The sequence below is a fragment of the Zalophus californianus genome, chromosome 4 (assembly GCF_009762305.2).
Source record: "Zalophus californianus isolate mZalCal1 chromosome 4, mZalCal1.pri.v2, whole genome shotgun sequence".
Taxonomy (NCBI): Eukaryota; Metazoa; Chordata; class Mammalia; order Carnivora; family Otariidae; genus Zalophus; species Zalophus californianus.
Window position 1 is genome coordinate 11933105 of NC_045598.1, and position 21186 is coordinate 11954290.

A 21186-nucleotide genomic window follows, 5' to 3' on the forward strand; every position below is an offset into this window, starting at 1 on the left:
GTATAAATCAGGCTTTGAAATTAATTTAAAATAATTCTCAAAAAAATAACTATAACATGTTCCATTTCATAGTATCTTGCATACAGACTTTTACCTTCCCCCTTTGGTTCATTCTTCAAAATGGCCTTCCCTTTACTGTTATTCCCTCTGCTATGATGCTGGTCATTGTTACTCACATTTAAACTAGCTAATACCTATCTAATATCTAACTTCCCTGATTCCAGTCTCTGGCCCCATCAATTTACTCTGAAGTCTCCAGGAAAGAATTCACTAAATGTGAGCAAATGAGAAACATGGGGAAATGGTGTTTCAGGAAGTAGAATTCAAAGTACTCTACAATCCCAAGATAACTCTTATCAAATCTCTCAGTTTGCATATAGAACCAGCTTCCTCACTGACACACAAACACATTCTACAAAGAACATAATACATTTTGACAAGATGCTTTAAGGGAATGGAAATTTTTATTTCTACTTCTATTTTTTTTGGTGGTGGTGAGAGCAAAGGAATTCATAAAAGGTGAATAATCTCTGTTTATTCCCTATCCTCCAAAAAACCTAAAGGACAATAGCATGTACACATAAAGTAAATCTTTGTTTCACAAGCTCACTTGACCATTAAAGAAAAAAAAATCACCTAGTAAGTAAATTTCCCAGAGACTATCCGAAAATAGGGAAGGGTCCAGGAATCTTTTTTTTTTTTTTAAACAAACACTACAGTAGATCCACGTTCAGAAAACCCTCGGTAGTACTTTTAAAACTTAATCTGCTGTTCTCATTTATAGTTTTCCTATGTGTTGCATACTTTACTGAGCAACAGGTTTAAAATATGGCTAATAAAATTTCCAGAAAAATATAGCCAATAAAATTTCCAGAAAAGTATAAAATATTATAACAGGAGATCTTAAAGATTACAGAGCAACTGAACCTTTATTTACCAATGAGGAGAAACTGAGGTCAGAAAACATGCAACTTCCTAATGTCGTGCAGGTAATTGGTGGCAAAACAGAACCTGTGTCTTTTGTTTTTCAGCTCAATGTTCCTTCTAACACACCATACCCAAATCTACTTTCAAAAAAAGAGTGGTAGTAAAGCATTACTCATTGATGTTTATCAAAAACTGACTAGATGAACAAATCCAGCACATCCACACAAAGAAGCTGAGAAAAAGATGGATTACTTCTGTTCCAATATGGCACAATCTCCAAGATACAGTAAAAGAGAAAGGTGCAGAACAGTGTTGTAGAGAGCAAACTGGAGTCTTTCATGTCAAGCAGGGGCCTGTGTCAAGCAATGACACAAGCAGTTAAGGTACTGCAGCTAGGAGATATCATGGGGACAAGCATCAGCTGACACCCTAGAACCAATAACGAGCAGAACCAGAAGTCTGCAGACCCCAAACCAATTAAATCCCTTTAAAAAGGGAAGGATTTTGGCAGTAAACTGTCAGATTCTTCAGACCTGACCCCTCTATGACCACATAAAAATGGCAACTGCGGCCAAAGGCTCTGCCTGAAGGATCTCCAAACAGAACCGAAAGCCTTCCCCGCTTGAACATAAGCAGCAGGAAGTGCCGAGAGCTGAGCCAGACCAGACTGAGGCCTCATCTCAACTGCGCGCCCACAGGCTGCCTTTGAGTTTGGTTTATTAACTTCCTGCACCTTTCTGTTATCTTGTTTGTTGTACGGCTCATTTTCTTTCCTGCTCTGTATACTGTGTAAGAAGCCAGGTTTAATCACATGGTGAACTGTCATTGAGTTTGGAATCCTGAACCTGCTTTATAATTGTGATTTCACTCTGCTTTATGATCGAATAAAGCTGACACCGTGGAAAGACAACTTGTGTGTGCACCTTCATAGCGTGCTCATGACGACAGTATACATACTATGGCAACCTTTCGTGTAAGAAAGGAGAAAAATGAATATATGCAGATATTTGCTTATTCTTGCAAAAAGAAACACTGAAAGGATAAACCAAAAGTTAATAAAAATTAGGAGAGTTCAAGTACCAGTCACGTGGCACATCTTGGCAACCCTTCCTCATGGTCCCAGCTCTGAAAGTGGCAGCCAGTGCTTGAGGTGGTGACCCTCCTCCATATTCTTTTTTTTTTTTTTTTTAAGATTTTATTTATCTACTTGAGAGTGAGAGACAGCAAGTGCAAGAGAGCATGTGTGGGGTGAAGGGCAGAGGGAGAAGCAGACTCCCTGCTGACCGGGAGCCCAATGTGGGGCTCAATCCTGGGACTCTGAGATCATGACCTGAGCCAAAGGTAGACACCTAACCAACTGAGCTACCCAGGCACCCCCTCCTCCATATTCTTTAAAAGTTCTGGTAATACCATCTAACCTTTAGGTTCCCCCAACTTTTTTTTTTTTTAAGATTTTATTTATTCATTTGACAGAGAGACAGCGAGAGAGGGAACACAAGCAGGAGGAGTGGGAGAGGGAGCAGCAGGCTTCCCGCTGAGCAGGGAGCCCAATGCAGGGCTCGATCCCAGGACCCCGGGTTCATGACCTGAGCCAAAGGTAGACGCCCAATGACTGAGCCACCCAGATGCCCCTCCCCCAACTCCTGAGACTACAGTTTCACCCTATAGTTATGATTTTCTAAGTTACACCCTCCTCTTTTTTTACTGTCCTGCAACACATATACTACCAATTCTCTACACTAAATCTCCATTTGAATATCTAGTACATTTTTCATTCTCTTGAATGGATCCTGACAGAATGTTAAGGGTAAAGAGAATCACAAAGGAATCTTAAATTTGCCTCCGTAGGGCGCCTGGGTGGCTCAGATGGTTAAGCGTCTGCCTTCGGCTCGGGTCATGATCCCAGTGTCCTGGGATCGGGTCCCGCATCGGGCTCCCTGCTCCTTGGGAGCCTGCTTCTCCCTCTGTCTCTCTCTCTGTCTCTCATGAATAAATAAATAAAATCTTAAAAAAAAAAAAATTTGCCTCAGTAATGTGGTTAGTAGTAACATGGATACTATATTTTTAAAATTTATGTCTACTGTAATATAAAATAAATAAATGTGAACAGTACTTAAAAACCAAGACTTCCAGTTAAAGAGAGACAAATACGAATTCTCTTAGAGAAAAAAACCTGCAATATGTTCAAATTAAGCTGGAAACATCAATATGAAGTTTTTATTTCTAAAAAACATATTTTCCAATTCTGCCCATTGAAAGGACCTAGAAATAATGAAGACCCAGTAGCGATGAGCATTCCTAACACTCAGATCGTAGGTTTCTAATGACATTACCTATAAAAGAAACTAGGTCTTCCTAGAAAAAAAATGACTGATTTCAGTCAAGGTCAGGGAAAGTACAAGGTGAATCTAGGATATCTTGTTGTGACAGAAAACAACCCAAAGACCAATGGGGGCATGTCAGAAGGACACAACATCAGCTTAAAGAGACTTACACTAGCCAAAGTTCAGTGTCAAAAAGACTAATGGCTGCAACTACGTGTAAAATAATTAATATAAAAATCATGTACTTACAGTGATACAGAAAACAGCAAAGAAACTTATTTGCCACCAGTGAGGTGACCGATTCTTTACTAAGAAAATTTACAATGAAAAGCAAAGAACTAAACACTCTACCTTATTAGGAGAGATTTCTAGTAGCTCATTCTCAGTTGATCATATCTTGCCAGCTACTGTGTGTGGAAGGAAGAGAAATAATCATCATCCTTCTGCAACATCCTATGAAATAACTGATCCTGACAAGAATCATTAATGGATGCTAAAACCAACAAGCAAAAGACAGTTGAGAAATAGCATAATTGTGTTGTGTTAAATTGCTACCCCACAGATTACTTGATCACTATAAAGGGAAAGCTTTATAATAGAAAGACCAAGACTTTCATATTAAGCAAGTGATCAAATTTAGCATCATTATAATGGAAAAATATGACACCAAGTATGATACAATATGAGTATTCAGTATCACAAAGGATTGCAAATATGAATACAATCAAGCCTGAGTCCTCTCAAAAGGGGATAAAGGGGCTAAATGACACAAGGAAACTTTGAGACAAATCATGAATGTGAAAGAGTCTACCAGAGAGCTAGACCCGTACCTTCAAAAAGTCAATGTCATTTAGAGAAAGAAAAAAGGGGAGTTGGGGCAGAGGGCTGTTTTAGATTAAGAAGCAAAAGCTAATTGAAGCCAAATGCAATTTGGGGATACTGGCTGGATCCTGGTTCCTACGTCAGTCCTCTGCACTTGTTCTCTGTTCCCCAAACTTGACATTGAACATTGAGCCTTGTGTCAGCCTGAACACAACCTCCTCACAGAGGCCTCTAAACCGTCCAATCTCAGCCATCCCCCTCTGCTCCATGTTATTATCACATCACCCTGTTTTATTTTCTTCCTAGTACTTACTACAATCGGAAATTTTATTCATGCATTAATTGCTTTCTGCAAACTCAAAGGTAAGACCCAGGAAACGAGATACCTTGCCTATTTTGTCCACTGTATTCCTAATACCTTGAACCATGCCTAGCACATAATAGCGTTCAATAAATATCTGGGGTTTTGGAGTTTTTTTAAAAAAGATTTTATTTACTTGAAAGAGAAAGCACAAGCATGGGGAGCAGCAGGCAGAGGGAGAGGGAGAAGCAGGCTCCCCTCCGAGCAAGGAGCCCAAAGTGGGGCTCCATCCCAGGCCCCTGGGATCATGACCTGAGCCAAAGGCAGACGCTTAACCAACTGAACCACCCAGGCACCCCTCGATAAATATTTGTTAAATAAATGGACCAACAAAAAGGCAACAAAGATTCAACAGACACTTGAGATCATACAATATCTCAGAAAGCTCATGAGGAACATCAATCTTTAAGAACTGAAAATATATACTAAATGAATACCTGAGTGCCTAATACATAAGCACTAAATGTGCCTACAAGGCACTAAAAATATTACATATGAATTACACTGCATGATATATCCCTTTTAAGCTATTTGGCAGAAATTAATTAGCAAATAATTTTCTTTTTGAATATTAACTTTAACCTAATTGTGCAAGGACGAGTGGCTAAGTGGTAGAGTATAGAGGAGATAGTATACAGAGCTGCAGAGTAGTTAAATGGGAAAAAAAAAAAAAAAAGGCCTGGGCTGCCTGGTTGGCTCAGTCAGTTGAGCGTCTGCCTTTGGCTCAGAACATGATCCCAGGGTCTTGGCGGCAGGCTCACTGCTCAGCAGGGATTCTATTTCTCCTTCTGCCTCCCTGGCCCCCCATGCTCTCCCTCACGCGTGCACGCATGCTCTCTCCCTCAAATAAAAATAAAATCTTTAAAAGAAAAAAGGCCCTCTACCTAGGAAGACGCATGTTCCAGTTGTACACACAAGCATAATATACATGAGGCAAGGGAAGGTACAATGAAGGTCATACAGAGAGTTCAAAAGATAAGCAGGGAACTAGGCACTTAACAAGTTACCATGGGTTCTTGATCAGAGGAGAAACATTCGAACAATATCCCTTAAGACTATTCTGTCAAAATACTGTCACCTCAATCTTAACCATTTCCAAAGATTACTGAGAAGAAAATCTCAAACAGCAGCAGCTTCTGTTTATTGAGTGTTTACCATGTGTTAGGCATTTAGTTAAATATTTTACACATATGTCATGAGATAGGATTTGTAATTGCCATTTGAAGATGAGGGAGACTGAGATCATAAAACTACCAAATGGCAGAGCCCTGGCAACAAGAGCAGCTAAGAACTCTAACACTAATTCAGTCTGCTTTCAGCTCAGGAAAGCCTGGTCTAGAGTCACAGCAAAGTCAAGCAAACCTAATGGATACTGAAGAAGAGTATATAGAACTGCATGGCAGGATACAGGAGACGAAAGATTAAAAAAAAAAAAAAGATTCCTAGTTTTATGGTCTACCAGACCACAATAATATTATTCTACCTACGGATATGGGAATATTAAGAAGGGAACTTGTTTAGTGAAGGTTTTTACCTTAACAGAGGAGAGAGATGAGATAATGGACTCAGTTGTGAACACCTGCACAGCTGAGTTAGAGAATATGCTCTACAAAGTCCCTAGAGAACCAAGAAGCATAAAAGAAAGATCACATCTAGATGGATTTAAGAGACATCAGGGCAGTGGTGTCAAATGAAGCCATGAATAAGCCCAGTTCTCCAATCAAGGGTAGAAAGGGAAAAAATAAAACATGCATTCCTGCGACAGGACAGGTATGCCACTGGGACCACACTATAAAGAAGTTAGGAGAGGGGCGCCTGGGTGGCTCAGATGGTTAAGCGTCTGCCTTCGGCTCAGGTCATGATCCGCATTGGGCTCCCTGCTTAGCAGGGAGCCTGCTTCTCCCTCTGCCTCTCCCCTGCTCATGCTCTCTCTCTATATATATCTCTGTGTCTCAAATGAATAAAAAAAAAAAAAATCTTTATAAAGAAGTTAGGAGATTAAGTTCCCCTTGTCCCAGTTTTATTTTTTTAAGTTTATTTATTCATTTATTTTTAAGATTTTATTTATTTATTCATGAGAGAGAGAGAGGCAGAAGCAGAGGGAGAAGCAGGCTCTCTGCAGAGCAGGGAGCCCAATGCGGGCTCAATCCCAGGACCCTGGGATCATGACCTGAGCCAAAGGCAGATGCTTAACTGACTGAGCCACCCAGGCGCCCCTATTTATCTATTTATTTGTGTAACCTCTACACCCAACGTGGGGCTCAAACTCACAAACCCACGATCAATCCACCGACTGAGCCAGCCAGACACCCCTTGTCCCCAGTTTTAATGTTCCATAAAAATAATATAATAACATCTAACATTTGGATGTTTATATGTGCTACACAATGTGCTAAGAAGGTCACATACATTCCCATATTTAATTGTCCCACAACACAGGCATCATTATCCTCATTCTTTTTTTAAAAGATCTTATTTAGGGGTGCCTGGGTGGCTCAGCTGGTTAAGCGACTGCCTTCGGCTCAGGTCATGATCCTGGAGTCCCCGGATCGAGTCCTGCAATGGGCTCCCTGCTCGGCGGGGAGTCTGCTTCTCCCTCCGACCCTCCCCCCTCTCATGTGCTCTCTCTCACTCTCTCTCTCAAGTAAATAAAATAAAAATCTTTAAAAAAAATAAAATAAAAAATAAAGATCTTATTTATTTTTTGACAGAGAGAGACACTGCGAGAGAGGGAACACAAGCAGGGGGAGCAGGAGAGGGAGAAGAAGGCTTCCCGCCAAGCAGGGAGCCCAACGCGGGGCTCCATCCCAGGACCCCGGGTTCACGACCTGAGCTGAAGGCAGATGCTTAACGACTGAGCAACCCAGGGGGCCCCATTATCCTCATTTTATAGATGAAAAAACTGAGACTTAGAGAAGCTAAGATCCATACTAGGAAAGAGAAGTAGGGTATGAGCCTCGGTCTACCTGGGGCGAAAGCCTAGGATCTTAGTTACTATGTTAAAATAAGTGGTTTTCAAGCCATCCCACAGAGGATATATAAACCATTGTTACTTTTTTTTATTGTGGTAATATATACGTAACAAAATTTGCCATCTCAACCACTTTTAAGTGTGCACTTTGGTGGTCTTATGTACATTCACACTGTTATAAAACCATCCCCCCGTCCATCTCCAAACTGAGACTCTTTTAACTTTAAACTATAATTCCCCAAACCCTCCTCTCCCCAGCCCTTGGCAGCTACCATTCTACTTTCTGTCTCTATAATTGGACTACTCTAGGTACTTCATATAAGTGGAATCTACAGTCCTTGTTCTTTTTTGTCAGGCTTATTTCACCTATCATGTCTTCAAGATTTGTTACCATTAAGTTACTTTTAAGGTAAATAAAATGTGAAATTTTAACCCACAGGTCATTATACATCTCTAGAGAATTACATTCCCAAATTCCATATGATGTATGAAACACACTTTTGGAGGAGAGAATTGCATTTCGTGAGAAAAAGGGGAGAGGTGAAAAAGGTAGACAAATCAAAATATGAAGGACCCACAGGGAAGTAAACCTTTAGATTCAGTAATAAGGAAGAGGGCAGCTTGCTTGATCCTGACTAGACCAAAGAATCTATTTGGGAAGATGTCATTAAGTATTAAATCAAAAGTTAAGAAAAACAGTCCTGCACAACACAATGCAAACACAATACTGTTTGATCCCAAGACAAGAAGATGTTCCTTTTTGGCAAGAGCTAGCAAGACTACTAATAAAAAAGCTTTAGGGGCACCTGGCTGGCTCAGTCGGTGGGGCATGTGACTCTTCATCTCAGGGTTGTAGGTTTGAGCCTCATGTTGGGTGTGGAGGTTGCTTAAAAACAGAATCTTAAAAAAAAAAAAAAGCTTTAAAAAGAAACATTGAAATAGAAGGATAAATTCCATTTCCCTCTGACTTCCATTTGAAAAGCCAGGAGATGGGAAAGGCAACACTTTAGTAAAACTGTATTTTTTTTTATTATGTTAGTCACCATACAGTACATCATTAGTTTTTGATGTAATGTTCCATGATTCATTGCTTGCGTATAACACCCAGTGCTCCATGCAGTACATGCCCTCCTTGATACCCATCACCGGGCTAACCCATCCTCCCACCCGCCTCCCCTCTAAAACCCTCAGTTTGTTTCTCAGAGTTTACAGTCTCTCATGGTTCATCTCCCCCTCCGATATCCCCCCCTTCATTTTTCCCTTCCTTCTCCTAATGTCCTCCAGGCTACTCCTTATGTTCCACAATTAAGTGCAACCATATGATAAGTGACTTTGTCTGCTTGACTTATGTAAAACTGTATTGATGAATTTATAATTAACATCAATCTTTCTCCAAACAATGCACTAAGAGGTTTATTCTGGAAAAAAATTCCTTGTTCTCTATTAGCAACATGAAGCAAGCATTTTAATATATGTGCTGCCGAAGCGAGCACTTGAACCAAGCATTTAAAATGAGATTAATAGGGGCCCCTGGGTGGCGCAGTAGGTTAAGCATCCAACTCTTGGTTTTGGCTCAGGTTGTTATCTCATGGTCCTGAGACAGAGCCCCATGTGGGGCTCTGCAGTCAGGGCAGAGTCGGCTTGCAATTCTCTCTCCCCCTCTCCCTCTGCCCTGCCCACCCATGCATGCTCTCCAGCTCTCTCTCTAAAATAAATAAATAAATCTTAAAAAATTAATAAAACAAGAATAATAAAGGAAACACAAATTTGGAAAGTATGCCCTACTAGTGAATTCCTTAAAATAGCTGAAATAAAAGTATTCAAAATAGGGGCACCTGGCTGGCTCAGTCAGTAAAGCATGTGACTCTTAATCTTGGATTCGTGAGTTCAAGCCCCACACTGGGCATACAGCTTATCTTAAAAAAAAAAAAAATCTTATCCTAAATATTAAATATTCTAAAAAAATATTAACAGCTGAAACTAAAACCTGTTCGCCTTTATAGAAATTAACTGAACTACCTCAAATTTATGTATTACTAGAGGATAAGTTACTGTAGTAATATTTTACAAGTGACTACTACTTTATATAATACCTCTACATTTTCAGATTTATATATATAAATAAGCATCAAAGCACCACAAGATTATTTCCACTTTGGAAACAAAACACAGAACAGTGACACTGGAAAAAATTAAAAACTTGGGGGAAAACTTTACAATTAGAAAGTAGAAGTTTAGGGCGCCTGGGTGGCTCAGATGGTTAAGCATCCGCCTTCGGCTCAGGTCATGATCCCGGGGTCCTGGGATCAAGTCCCGCATTGGGCTCCCTGCTCCTTGGGAGCCTGCTTCTCCCTCTGCTTCTCTCTCTCTCTCTCTCTCTCTCTGTCTCTCATGAATAAATAAATAAAATCTTTAAAAAAAAGTAGAAATTTAATACAGAAAGAATCAAATTTCAAAGCAAATTTGCTTTCCAATACAACCATGAGTAAGGAAGAATTTAAGCTATAGGAATACCACTAAGTTGTAATTTTACAAGACATTTAGAGGGTCACAAGAAACAATTTAGTTCTTTTTTTTTTTTCCCTCTTCCAACACTTTTTTCGTTTAACGTAAGCTATACTCGGGGCACCTGGGTGGCTCAGCAGTTAGGTGACCGACTGGTCATTCCAACTCAGGTCATGATCTCATGAGTTGAGGGATAGAGCCCGTGTCAGGCTTGGTGCTCAGCGGAGAGTCTGACTGAGGATTCTTTCTCTCCCGCTGCCTATGCCCTTCCCCATGCATGTGCTCTCTCTCATACTCTCTCTAATAAATAAATCTTAAAGTAAACTATATGGCCAACGTGGGGCTTGAACCAACAACCCGGAGATCAAGAGTAGCATGCTCTATCAACTGAGCCAGCCAGCACCCCCAGGTCACAAAAAACAGCTTAGAAAATAAGCCGGGGGTGCCTGGGTGGCTCAGTCAGTTAAGCATCCACCTCTTGGTTTCGGCTCAGGTCATGATCTCGGGGTCCTGAGATCAAGCCCCACATGGGGCTCTGTGCTCAGTGTGGAGACTGCTTGAGATCCTCTCTCCCTCTGCCTCACCCCCCATTCGTGATCCCGCACCGCACTCTCTAATAAATAAATAAATAAATAAATAAGTCAAGAAAGAAAGAAAGAGAGAGAGAGAAAGAAAGAAAGAAAGAATGAATGAATGAAAGAGAAAAGCTGAACTGTGAGCACAATACTGGGCAATTTTTTTTTAAGTTTATTTATTTACTTAAGTAAATAAATACACCCAACATGGAGCTCCAACTTACAACCCCAAGATCAAGAGTCACATGCTCTTCCAACTGAGACAGCCAGGTACCCCAAGACTGGGCAATTTTAAAATGACTTGTCTGTATGTCATATCCTTCTATATGTAACAAACTCACAATATAGGAAAATAAACAGACACATCACCTTCATTTTTCTGTCAACCAACACCTTAAAGCCCTCATTTTCATGTTACCATTTACATGGTAACATGTAAACGTGAGTGTTACCAAACTGTAAATGTTCTACTAATATTGCACCACGTAGATTCTACACATCCAAAAACTCATAAAATGTTTGCAATATAGGCAACAACATAATTAATTATAAAACTACCACAGCACTAAGATGAGGAACTTGTATTGGGATACAGAAGTTCAATATCAGAGATGCTAAGCAACCTTCATCTACATGAATGGATTCTATGAAGTAGTTTAGTGTAGTCCTGGTTTAAATTGTCAGCTTCACCCAAAGAAAAAGGACCTTCTTGTTTGATTATTGGGAGAAACGAGACAGTACTAATAACTACTTATAGTCAACATTCTAAGGGATTGACAACTAAACATTAACTAAATGTGATCAAATTAAAATCATACGTCGCTTCTTATGCCAGTTTACAAAACAAAAACAAAAACATCATCACTCTAAAGTTGTCACCATTTAGTAATCTGAGATATTTTCATTGCAGCTGCAATGTTTTTGTTTGTTGCCTGGCATATGACTCACTCTCAGGTTCTCCCAAGACTGTTCGATTTTTGAGAATGCAGAAATCATAACGGGGGCATACTGTGTGGGAAGTGTCATGACAGTGAATGAATAAAAGGGGGAAAGAACTCCTGATAAAAAAATTTTTTTTAAGTTCTTATAAAAAGCAAGTCACTCACAAAAGGCAGATTTTTCTGCAGAATAGGAAAGGCTGTGAAACCATCCTGGCTCTAAGAAGCCTTCCTTGATTCCCTTGGTTGGATTCTGTGCACGTCTTACTTCTTACACTATAACATACTTAACTGGTTTCCTTGTCTGGCTCCCCAACCAGACTGTAGGCAACTTGAGACCAAAAGGTGTCTTATCTTAGAATCATTAGTACCTACTCCCCCAAATGCCCTGCGTATATAGAGGGCCCTCAGTAGGGGGTTTTCATAAAACTGATCGTTGAATAATCAAGTTAACATTTACCTGTTATTTTACAAAGGACTCTCACAAAACATTACCTCTTTTGACCCACATAACAATGTTGAAATAGAAAAGGCATTAGTTAATCAGCTTCTGGTTTTGTAAAGAGTTGTCAATTCACTAAAACGACCTTGAAATCACAAAAGATAATCACTTATTTGTTCATCTTTGATATAACTTCTCCTTGGGACCTCAATGTTCTTGTAAAACCCAGCGGTTTTTACTAGTATTTTCTGTGCCTGCTTTTCATAAAGGTAGGAATCACACACAGCTCTGAATCTTACACGAGTAACTACATAAAGCAGTGTCATATGAAGGCTCTTTTAAGAAATCAGACAGTAAGGAGCATCCTAAGCTATTTTTCCTGATCCTGTTCTTTCAGTGACTCTGAGAAAGTAAGGAATTGCAAAGGGCAAAATGCTGGAGAGTGAATGATGTCATGGATGTCATGAAGTTGCATCAATACCTGATGATGATTTAGCACAACAATGCAACACATTATGCCAAGAAGCATACTTGCTTCTTGGATGTGAACCGCCCTACTTGAGGAGAGGGGCCAGGTTCACTCCCATCCTCAAACCATCAGGATGTTTTACTGCATTATTTCATGACTTGTAGCAAATTGAAATTTAAGGTGGCTCTCCAATTTTCTGTGAAGCTATTTCTTCAGGTTTACGTCTTTATGAAAGGCACTAAGAAAATCTACAAATCTCTATGGGAAAAGCTTTAAGAAAAGGTCAAAGAATTAGCTATTATTAAACCAAGCAGTTGTCATTTTAACAATTAAAAGCTTTTTGAAGCAGACAAAACATCCGTTGGTCAATGTAGATTGAGTAATAGATTTATACTGGGTTTGTCAAAAGCAAACAGTTAGAGGGTATAAAATGACAACATACAATAGAAAGGACACCCAATCAGATTATACACATGAATATGCTCAAAAGTTAGGAATTTGACACAGTCACTATTCACTGTAAAAGCTACATACTGAATTTTAAATGTTCAACTCAAAATGATGGTATTTCTCCTCTAATTTCCTTACCCCCTTAAACCCATGTCGTCATCATTGCAAGCACAAGGAAAACAAATTTAAGTTGCAAAGATACTCGGTGTGTCCACGCCAAAGCCATTGCCTCAACATTTTCCCCATAGCACAATTCCAACTGATTCCATCATTCTTCAAGGAAGAGATCACAAGGCTTCAAACCGGCTTCCCAACGTGAGAAACGAAATCAAAACCTCCCAATTAGCAGCTGAACAACAAAAACTTATTCTCAAAAAGGAATAACAAGCACAGTACAATGTCCTTGCCAGCAAGTGAGAACTGGTAAGGTGCTTAAATCTTCACCCAGAGTAATCAGAATCCCACCACAGAAAAGCCCAAAGACTTTGGCAATTAAGGAAAGCTTTTATTTTCTTAATAAAATTCGGGAGATTTAACACAAAAGCAATTAGCCATTCCGAATCTCAAAAACACAAAGGTTTTCAAACAAACGAAGACTTCATTAGCACCGAAGTTACTCTGCAGAGACTATCAAGATCTCAGAATCGGTTTTTCTCCGTTTACAAATTCGTTCCCACCCTCCACCATTCCCTTTGCACAATCAATTCTCACAGCCACAACGTGGATTGCTGTCTCAGTCAAGGAGACCCGCAGTTCCCACTTGGCCAGAGGAACACTCAAAAAGCTAAGCGGTAAGACAGGCTGCTTGTGTTTTATTTTTTAAACCAATTCCAAAATCTGCCCCTTTGCAGCTACAGCTTCCCAGATGCTGGCCCCTCGCCGCAGCCCCAATTTTGGAAGGCACTGGACTCCGGCTCCTCAGCGCAAGACGTTAAAGATCCGGAGGCTGAGTGAAAGATTATTTGACACTCTGAGAGCCATCCTTGCCCTAGTCATACACCCCTTCGTGGACCCGGTGGGGGAATGTGAACCGCCCTACTTGAGGAGAGGGGCCGGGTTCACTCCCATTCCAAGGGCTGGGTGGGAAGGGGCACTCCTCCTCCCTGCCTAACCCAGAGAGGCCGAGGATGACGACAGCAAGGCCCCCAGGCCAGCCGGCACCGACCCCCGCACAGGTTGCGCGGCCTGCGCGGGGCCAGGGACGCCCCCTTTGCCCCCTGCGGGCCTGGGGCATAAAGGGCAGAAGGCGCCGGCTCCCCGCCGCGGCCCCAGGAGAGGGAGAAGCCTCACCTGGCCCAGCCCGCGCCACGCTCTCGGGTTCGCTCCGCTGGCGACGGCGATGAGGGAGCCAGGGACAGGGCCAGAGCAGAGGCGCTCCGGCGCTTGCCGCACTGGGGCTCCTTACAGCTGGCGGGACCCAGAGCCGCCCGGAGCCGCCATCTTCCTCCACTCAAACGCCGCCGCCGCCGCTGCTGCTGCTCTGGCCGGGAGAAGACAGTGTGGAGTGCGCATGCGCCGGGGTCCAGCGCGGAGGACGCGCTCGCACATACGTCAGCGCGGCAGGCCCGAGCGAGGCGGCCTGGGGATGGCGCCATGTTGGGAAGGGATGTGGTCCAATGCAGAGGCTCCCCAAAGGCTGGAACGCCGCCCGGGGCAGTGAAACTGGGGTGGGGAAACGTCGCGCTTCTGCGCCCGCCTTCCTTGAGTCCCTAGAACCGACCTCAGGGCTGCACCCACCCTCCTTTGCACTTAGGCCTAGGGGCAACTGGGCAGTTTTCCCAATGGCTTGAGACTGTATAGACCTAGGGCTGGGAATCAACTCTAACTCATTTGGACCCCCGGGGGCCTGATGAGCACAAGGGAGGGCTGTGGTGAATGGAACTGCTCTTGGACGTCAACTGAAGAAGGGAACCTCAGTGCCTTGATTGTGCAATCGAAGCCTCCCTTAATGGAGGTGACCACTGTGTGACTTGTTACTAGCTCCATTTTTCAGATGAGGAAAACTGAGGCGCAGAGTATTATCACTATATTTTCCCGAAGCCACACATCTGAGGGGCAAGATGGGGGTGGGGAAGACGGCAGAATTTGGACTTAGGCATATATGATTCCCAAGCTCCAGTACTTTACGGTATCACTATCACGAGGCGGCGGGGTCCAACAAAATACCTCTTTCAAGGGGGAAACCTGGTGTGTAGGTGAGAATCTTCATGGACTCATGAGTACAGCAAGTGGTTTAAGGAAATGCCAGAGATACAGAGCCCAGGGGCTTCGGTCTTCACCGTTTGCACCTGAAACTGAAGCACTCGTCACTGCCAGCCCACCGTTCAGGAATAAAGGCGACCTTCTGGGGTATCTCTTGGGACATAGGTCTGGGTCAGAACCCAAGTCCCCTCTCAAGTTGGGAGGGCAAGGTGCTGTTGAGGAGACATGGGTCAGCCTCACTCCAGAAAACACTGGATCTGTGGTCCTCAAACTTGAATAATGCAGAGGCCCCAGGGGATATACTCATGGAATCCCAGTATGAGAAACTCTGATTTAAGAAACTCAAAGTCTTTCAGTTAGGAAATATCATTATGAAAGAGAAACTTGACAACTGTAACTGGCAAAAGAAATACTAAAAATCCTGGGGCGCCTGGGTGGCTTAGTCGTTTAGGCGTCTGCCTTTGGCGCAGGTCATGATCCCAGCGTCCTGGGATCAAGTCCCACATCCGGCTCCCTGCTCAGCGGGAAGCCTGCTTCTCTCTCGCCCACTCCCCCTGCTTGTGTTCCTGCTGTCTCTGTCTCTGTCAAATAAAAAAAAAGAAAAGAAATATTAAAATCCTGTCATTAAAAACCCCAAGCATAGGGCGCCTGGGTGGCTCAGCTGGTTAAGCGACTGCCTTCGGCTCAGGTCATGATCCTGGAGTTCCGGGATCGAGTCCCGCATCGGGCTCCCTGCTCAGCAGGGAGTCTGCTTCTCCCTCTGACCCTCCCTCCTCTCATGTGCTCTCTCTCTCAAATAAATAAATAAAATCTTAAAAAAAAAAAAACCCAAGCATAAAAATTGCCATAGAGCTTGTGACCAATCCCATCACCCACCAAAATACTCTATGGAGCTCAATGTTAGAAACACTGGACCAGCTATTAAGTGCTTCCTTTTAAAAATGCAGGTTCCAGGGCCCACCTTAGGACACCCCACCCCACCTCAGACTTTTTCTGAAACTTTGTAGGACTTCTGATGCTCAGGTTGGTTTGGAACTGCTGGATCATGTTAGAACAAGTTCAAATATAGAACCACTCCCCCACTCAATTTCCTAAGTCAGACAGCAGATAGTTCTGTTTTGTTCACTGCTATATCATCTAATATAGACACTGGCACACAGTAGAGACTTACTAAGTATGTGTTGAATAAGTGAACACATTGGGAATTTGACAACTAAGAGGGCATCTAGTCAACAAATATTTAGTGAGCACCTATATGTGCCAAACCATGTAATATGTATAGTAACATTTTTAAATAAAACTAACAAAGCCCTGTGCCCTTGTAGAGGTCCCCTAGAGTTACTGGGAGAGACAGACAATAAACAAGTAAATAAGCCAATATAAAATTATTAATTGTGATAAGCATGACAGTATTATTATTAAAGCAAAATCTTTGATAATAATCATAGCTGATGTTTATTGTGTGCTCTTATTATGTATCAAACTGCTAAGTAGGTGCCATTATTGTGCTTATTTTGCAGATGATGAAACTGAGGGGCACCTGACAGGCTCAGCTGGTGGAGCATGTGATTCTTGATCTCCGGATTGTGAATTTGAGCCTCACATTGGGTGTAGAGATCACTTAAAAATAAAATCTTTTTTTAAAGATTTTATTTATTTATTTGACAGAGAGAGACACAGCGAGAGAGGGAACACAAGCAGCGGGAGTGGGAGAGGGAGAAGCAGGCTTCCCGCAGAGCGGGGAGCCCGATGTGGGGCTCGATCCCAGAACCCTGGGATCATGACCCAAGCAGAAGGCAGACACTTAACGAATGAGCCACCCAGGTGCCCCAAAAATAAAATCTTAAAAAAAAAAAGGGCAAAAGAAACTGAGGCACACAGGGATTAACTAGCTCAACCCAGGATCACAGGCAAAGGTTTGAACCCAGGTGGTTTTGCTTCAAAGACTTTGTTATTATTATTAATTTTGTTCATTATTTTTTCCAACTTTTTTTTTTAAAGATTTTATTTATTTGAGAGAGAGAGAATGAGAAATAGAGAGCACGAGAGGGAAGAGGGTCAGAGGGAGAAGCAGACTCCCTGCCGAGCAGGGAGCCCGATGTGGGACTCGATCCCGGGACTCCAGGATCGTGACCTGAGCCGAAGGCAGTCGCTTAACCAACTGAGCCACCCAGGCGCCCTTTTCCAACTTTTTTATTGTGGTAAAATACACATAAAAAACAAACAACATTTACTATCTTACCCTTTTGAAGTAGCATTCATTGCTATTAAGTACATTCATATTGTTGTGCAACCATCACCACCATCCATCTCTAGAACTTTTTTTTTAAAGATTTTATTTATTTATTTGACAGAGAGAGACACAGCAAGAGAGGGAACATAAGCAGGGGGAGAGGGAGAGGGAGAAGCAGGCTTCTGGCAGAGCAGGGAGCCCGATGTGGGGCTCGATTCCAGGACCCAGGGATCATTACCTGACCTGAAGGCAGATGCTTAACGACTGAGCCACCCAGGCACCCCTAGAACTTTTTTTTTTAATGAACTATAGTTTGACATACAATATTATATTGGTTTCAGGTGAATGATATAATGATTCAACATTAATATACATTTCAAAGTGATCACCACAGACATATCTACCAAAGGTTACCACATAAAGTTGTTACATATTATTAACTGTATTCCCCATGGTGTACATTGTACACAGCGAGTACATGATCCCATTGTACATTGCTGTGTCTTTTTTATTTTATTCATTTATTTATTACATATTTATATTCATATATTTATTATTTATTTATATATTATTTTTATTTTATGACTGGAAGTTTGTACTTTTCATCTCCCTCCCCTATTTCACCCATTCTCCCACCTCCTCCCTCTGGCAACCACCACATTGTTCTCTGTATCTATCAGTCTGTTTCTGTTTTGTTTTGTTTGTTCATTTGTTTCAGGGTTTTTTTTTTAATTTTATTTATTTATTTATTTGAGAGAGAGAGAATGAGAGAGAGAGAGAGAGAGAGAGAGCACATGAGAGGGGGAAGGGTCAGAGGGAGAAGCAGACTCCCTGCTGAGCAGGGAGCCTGATGCGGGACTCGATCCTTAGACTCCAGGATCATGACCTGAGCCGAAAGCAGTCGCTTAACCAAATGAGCCACCCAGGCGCCCTCAGGTTTTTTTTTTTTTTTAAGTTTAGTTATTTATTTTTTAAAGTAATCTCTATACCCAATGTGGGGCTTGAACTCACAACCCTGAGATCAAGAGTTGCATGCTCCACTGACTGAGCCAGTCAAGCACCCCTGTTTTGTTTTTTTTAGTTGCCATATATGTTAAATTATACAGTATTTGTTTTTCTCTGACTTATTTCATTTAGCATAATACCCTGTAGGTCCATCATGTTGTCACAGAGGGCAAGATTTAATTCTTTTTTATGGCTGAGTGATAACATATATCACATCTTCTTTATCCATTCATCCACCAATGGACACTTAGTTTCCATATCCTAGCTATTGTAAATTATGCTGCAATAAATATAGGGATGCATGTATCTTTTTGAATTAGTGTTTTTGTTTTCTTTGCGTAAATACCCAGAAGTAGAATTGCTGGATGTTATGGTAGTTCTATTTTTGATTTTCTGAGGAATGTCCATACTGTTTTCCACAGTGGCTGCACCCATTTACATCCCCACCAATAATGCACAAGGATTCCCTTTTCTCTACTTCCTTGCCAACACTTGTTTTTTTCTTGTGTTTTTGGTAATAGCCATTTTCACATGTGCGAGGTGATATCTCTTTGTGGTTTTGATTTTCATTTCCCTGATGATGAGTGATGATGAGTACCAAAACCTATGGTATTCATCTCTATGCAATGTTCCTTCTGACAAACAGGAGGAGATAAGATTGAGGCCAGTTTATATATGATCTGAAATATCATCAGGAAAACTGGGTATTACTTTCTAGGTCATGGAGATTTGGGGACAGGGAGGATATATGATGAAAATAGTATTTTAGAGGGGTGCCTGGGTGGCTCAGTCGGTTAAGCATCTGCCTTCGGCTCAGGTCATGATCCCAGGGTCCTGGGATCGAGCCCCACGTCGGGCTCCCTGCTCAGCATGAGCCTGCTTCTCCCCCTCCTCCCCGCTTGTGCTCTCTCTTTGCTATCTCTGTCACTATCTGTCTCTCTCTCAAATAAACAAAATCTTTATTTTTTAAAAAGATTTTATTTACTTGACAGAGAGAGACAGCGAGAGAGGGAACACAAGCTGGGGGAGTGGGAGAGGGAGAAGCAGGCTCCCTGCTGAGCAAGGAGCCCGATGCGGGGCTCGATCCCAGGACCCTGGGATCATGACCCGAGCTGAAGGCAGCTGCTTAACCGACTGAGCCACCCAGTGTCCCAGTACCATGTATCTTTTAAACAAAAGCTCTAGAGATGGACATTTGTCTCTAGTGTTTTGTGACTATAAACAAAGTAGCAAAGAATATCTTTGTACTTTTCTTATTTGCCTATGGGCAAATGTATCTACAGGAAAATTTCCTAGAAATGCAATTGCTGGGTCAAAAGGCATGTACCTTTAAACATTGGTAAGTTTGCTTACTCTTTCTTTCTTTCTCTTTCTTTCTTTCTTTCTTTCTTTCTTCTTTCTTTCTTTCCTCCTTTGCCATTTATTTCTTAACACAATTGCCTCAGCTTGTGCATTAGATGGAAAGTTTTCTCACTGTGGGTTTTGCTCTTTTTTGGGGGGGGGAGAGGGAGAGAGAGAATTCCAAGCAGGCTCCAGGCTCACCAGCAGAGTCCAATGCAGGGCTCAATCTCACAACCCTGAGATCATGACCTGAGTTGAAATGAAGAGTCAGATCCTTAACTGACTGAGCCACCTAGGTGCCCCTGGGCTTTGCTCTTAATTCCTATCACATCTCAGTGTTTTATGTGGTGTATCAAATGTGCCTGCAGTTCTGAAAGCAAGTCCCAAACATGAGTGGTATATCAAACGTATTTCACAGGAAAGAGAAACTCATGTTTTAGGATATCCGTTAATATATATATGTGCCCCTACTTCAACTTTTGGGGCTTTCCCCCAGTGGAAGAAAACCACCACCACTTCCTCAATTTTATTTATTTATTTTTTTAAAGATTTATTTATTTATTTGACAGAGAGAGACACATCAAGAGAGGGAACACAAGCAGGGGGAGTGGGAGAGGGAGAAGCAGGCTTCCCGTGGAGCAGGGACCCCAACGCGGAGCTCGATCCCAGGACCCCGGGATCACGACCTGAGCTGAAGGCAGACACTTAACGACTGAGCCACCCAGGTGCCCCCACTTCCTCAATTTTCGAGCTTATTTGGTCCCATCTCTTCATTTTGCAGATGGGGAAGGGACCTGCCCAAGGTCACAAGGGGACTATATGATTAACTAGGGCCGGTCTCCTGGTAGCCCATCTGTTGGAACAAAAGCTATTTCCTTTGCAGGATCCTCCAATGGTCTCCAAGATCTCTATCCTTCTGTTCTCCTAGAAAATTCAGTCCCAGGAATGCCCAACTCGTTCCTTCGTTAAGGCACGTTGCCAAATATAACAAAATTATAAGGAATTATCTCCCTCTGCTGGTAACATGCTACAACTACAAAGCCTTAAAAAAAAAAAGTGTCCGCTGCCTTGAAAAACTAATCACATCCCAAGAGACTTACCTGAGGCCTGATAGACAATCTCATACCCCCCTGCTGTCCCTAAGGCTTAGTCAGTATAATTCATTTAAGAGAACAGGTTCACAGAAGAATATATTCAAAATGAACATAGCTCCACACAGTGAGCAAGACAACACTTTGAAGTTGGTCAGCCTGTTCATAATAGTTGTATTTTAGAGAATTTGAGCTGCTAATGGAATATCCATGTGGAGATGCCAAGAAGAAGCCTAGCTATATGAATCAAAAACACCAGGGGAGGTCAGGGCTGGAAATCAACTTTAGGAATCTTTAGTGTTCAGTGGGTGGCTCACACCATGAGCATTTGGGTAAAAACGACCGACTGAGGACACACCCAGAGATGATCCATATTTCAGAGACAGAAAATCATGAAACCAGAGAATTAATAAGCACGTCACTTTAACTTCTAAGGACTAGTAACATTTAATACATGATTGCAGTTTATAATAATAATTATTAGGAATACAATTGCAAAAATTCTCAACAGGAAGCTGTTACTTTAGGAA

The 21186-nt window shown here is 42.0% G+C and overlaps 1 protein-coding gene across 1 annotated transcript in view; it reads right to left on the bottom strand.

Moving 5' to 3' along the window:
* The window catches only part of FBXO42 (F-box protein 42), a 101607-nt gene extending 87347 nt beyond the window's left edge, over positions 1–14260 (bottom strand). Inside the window, exon 1 of the mRNA XM_027621506.2 lies at positions 14075–14260. The gene's annotated coding sequence lies outside the window, so the exon portion shown is untranslated. The remainder of the gene's footprint in view (positions 1–14074) is intronic.
* Between the last annotated feature and the right edge of the window lie 6926 nt (positions 14261–21186).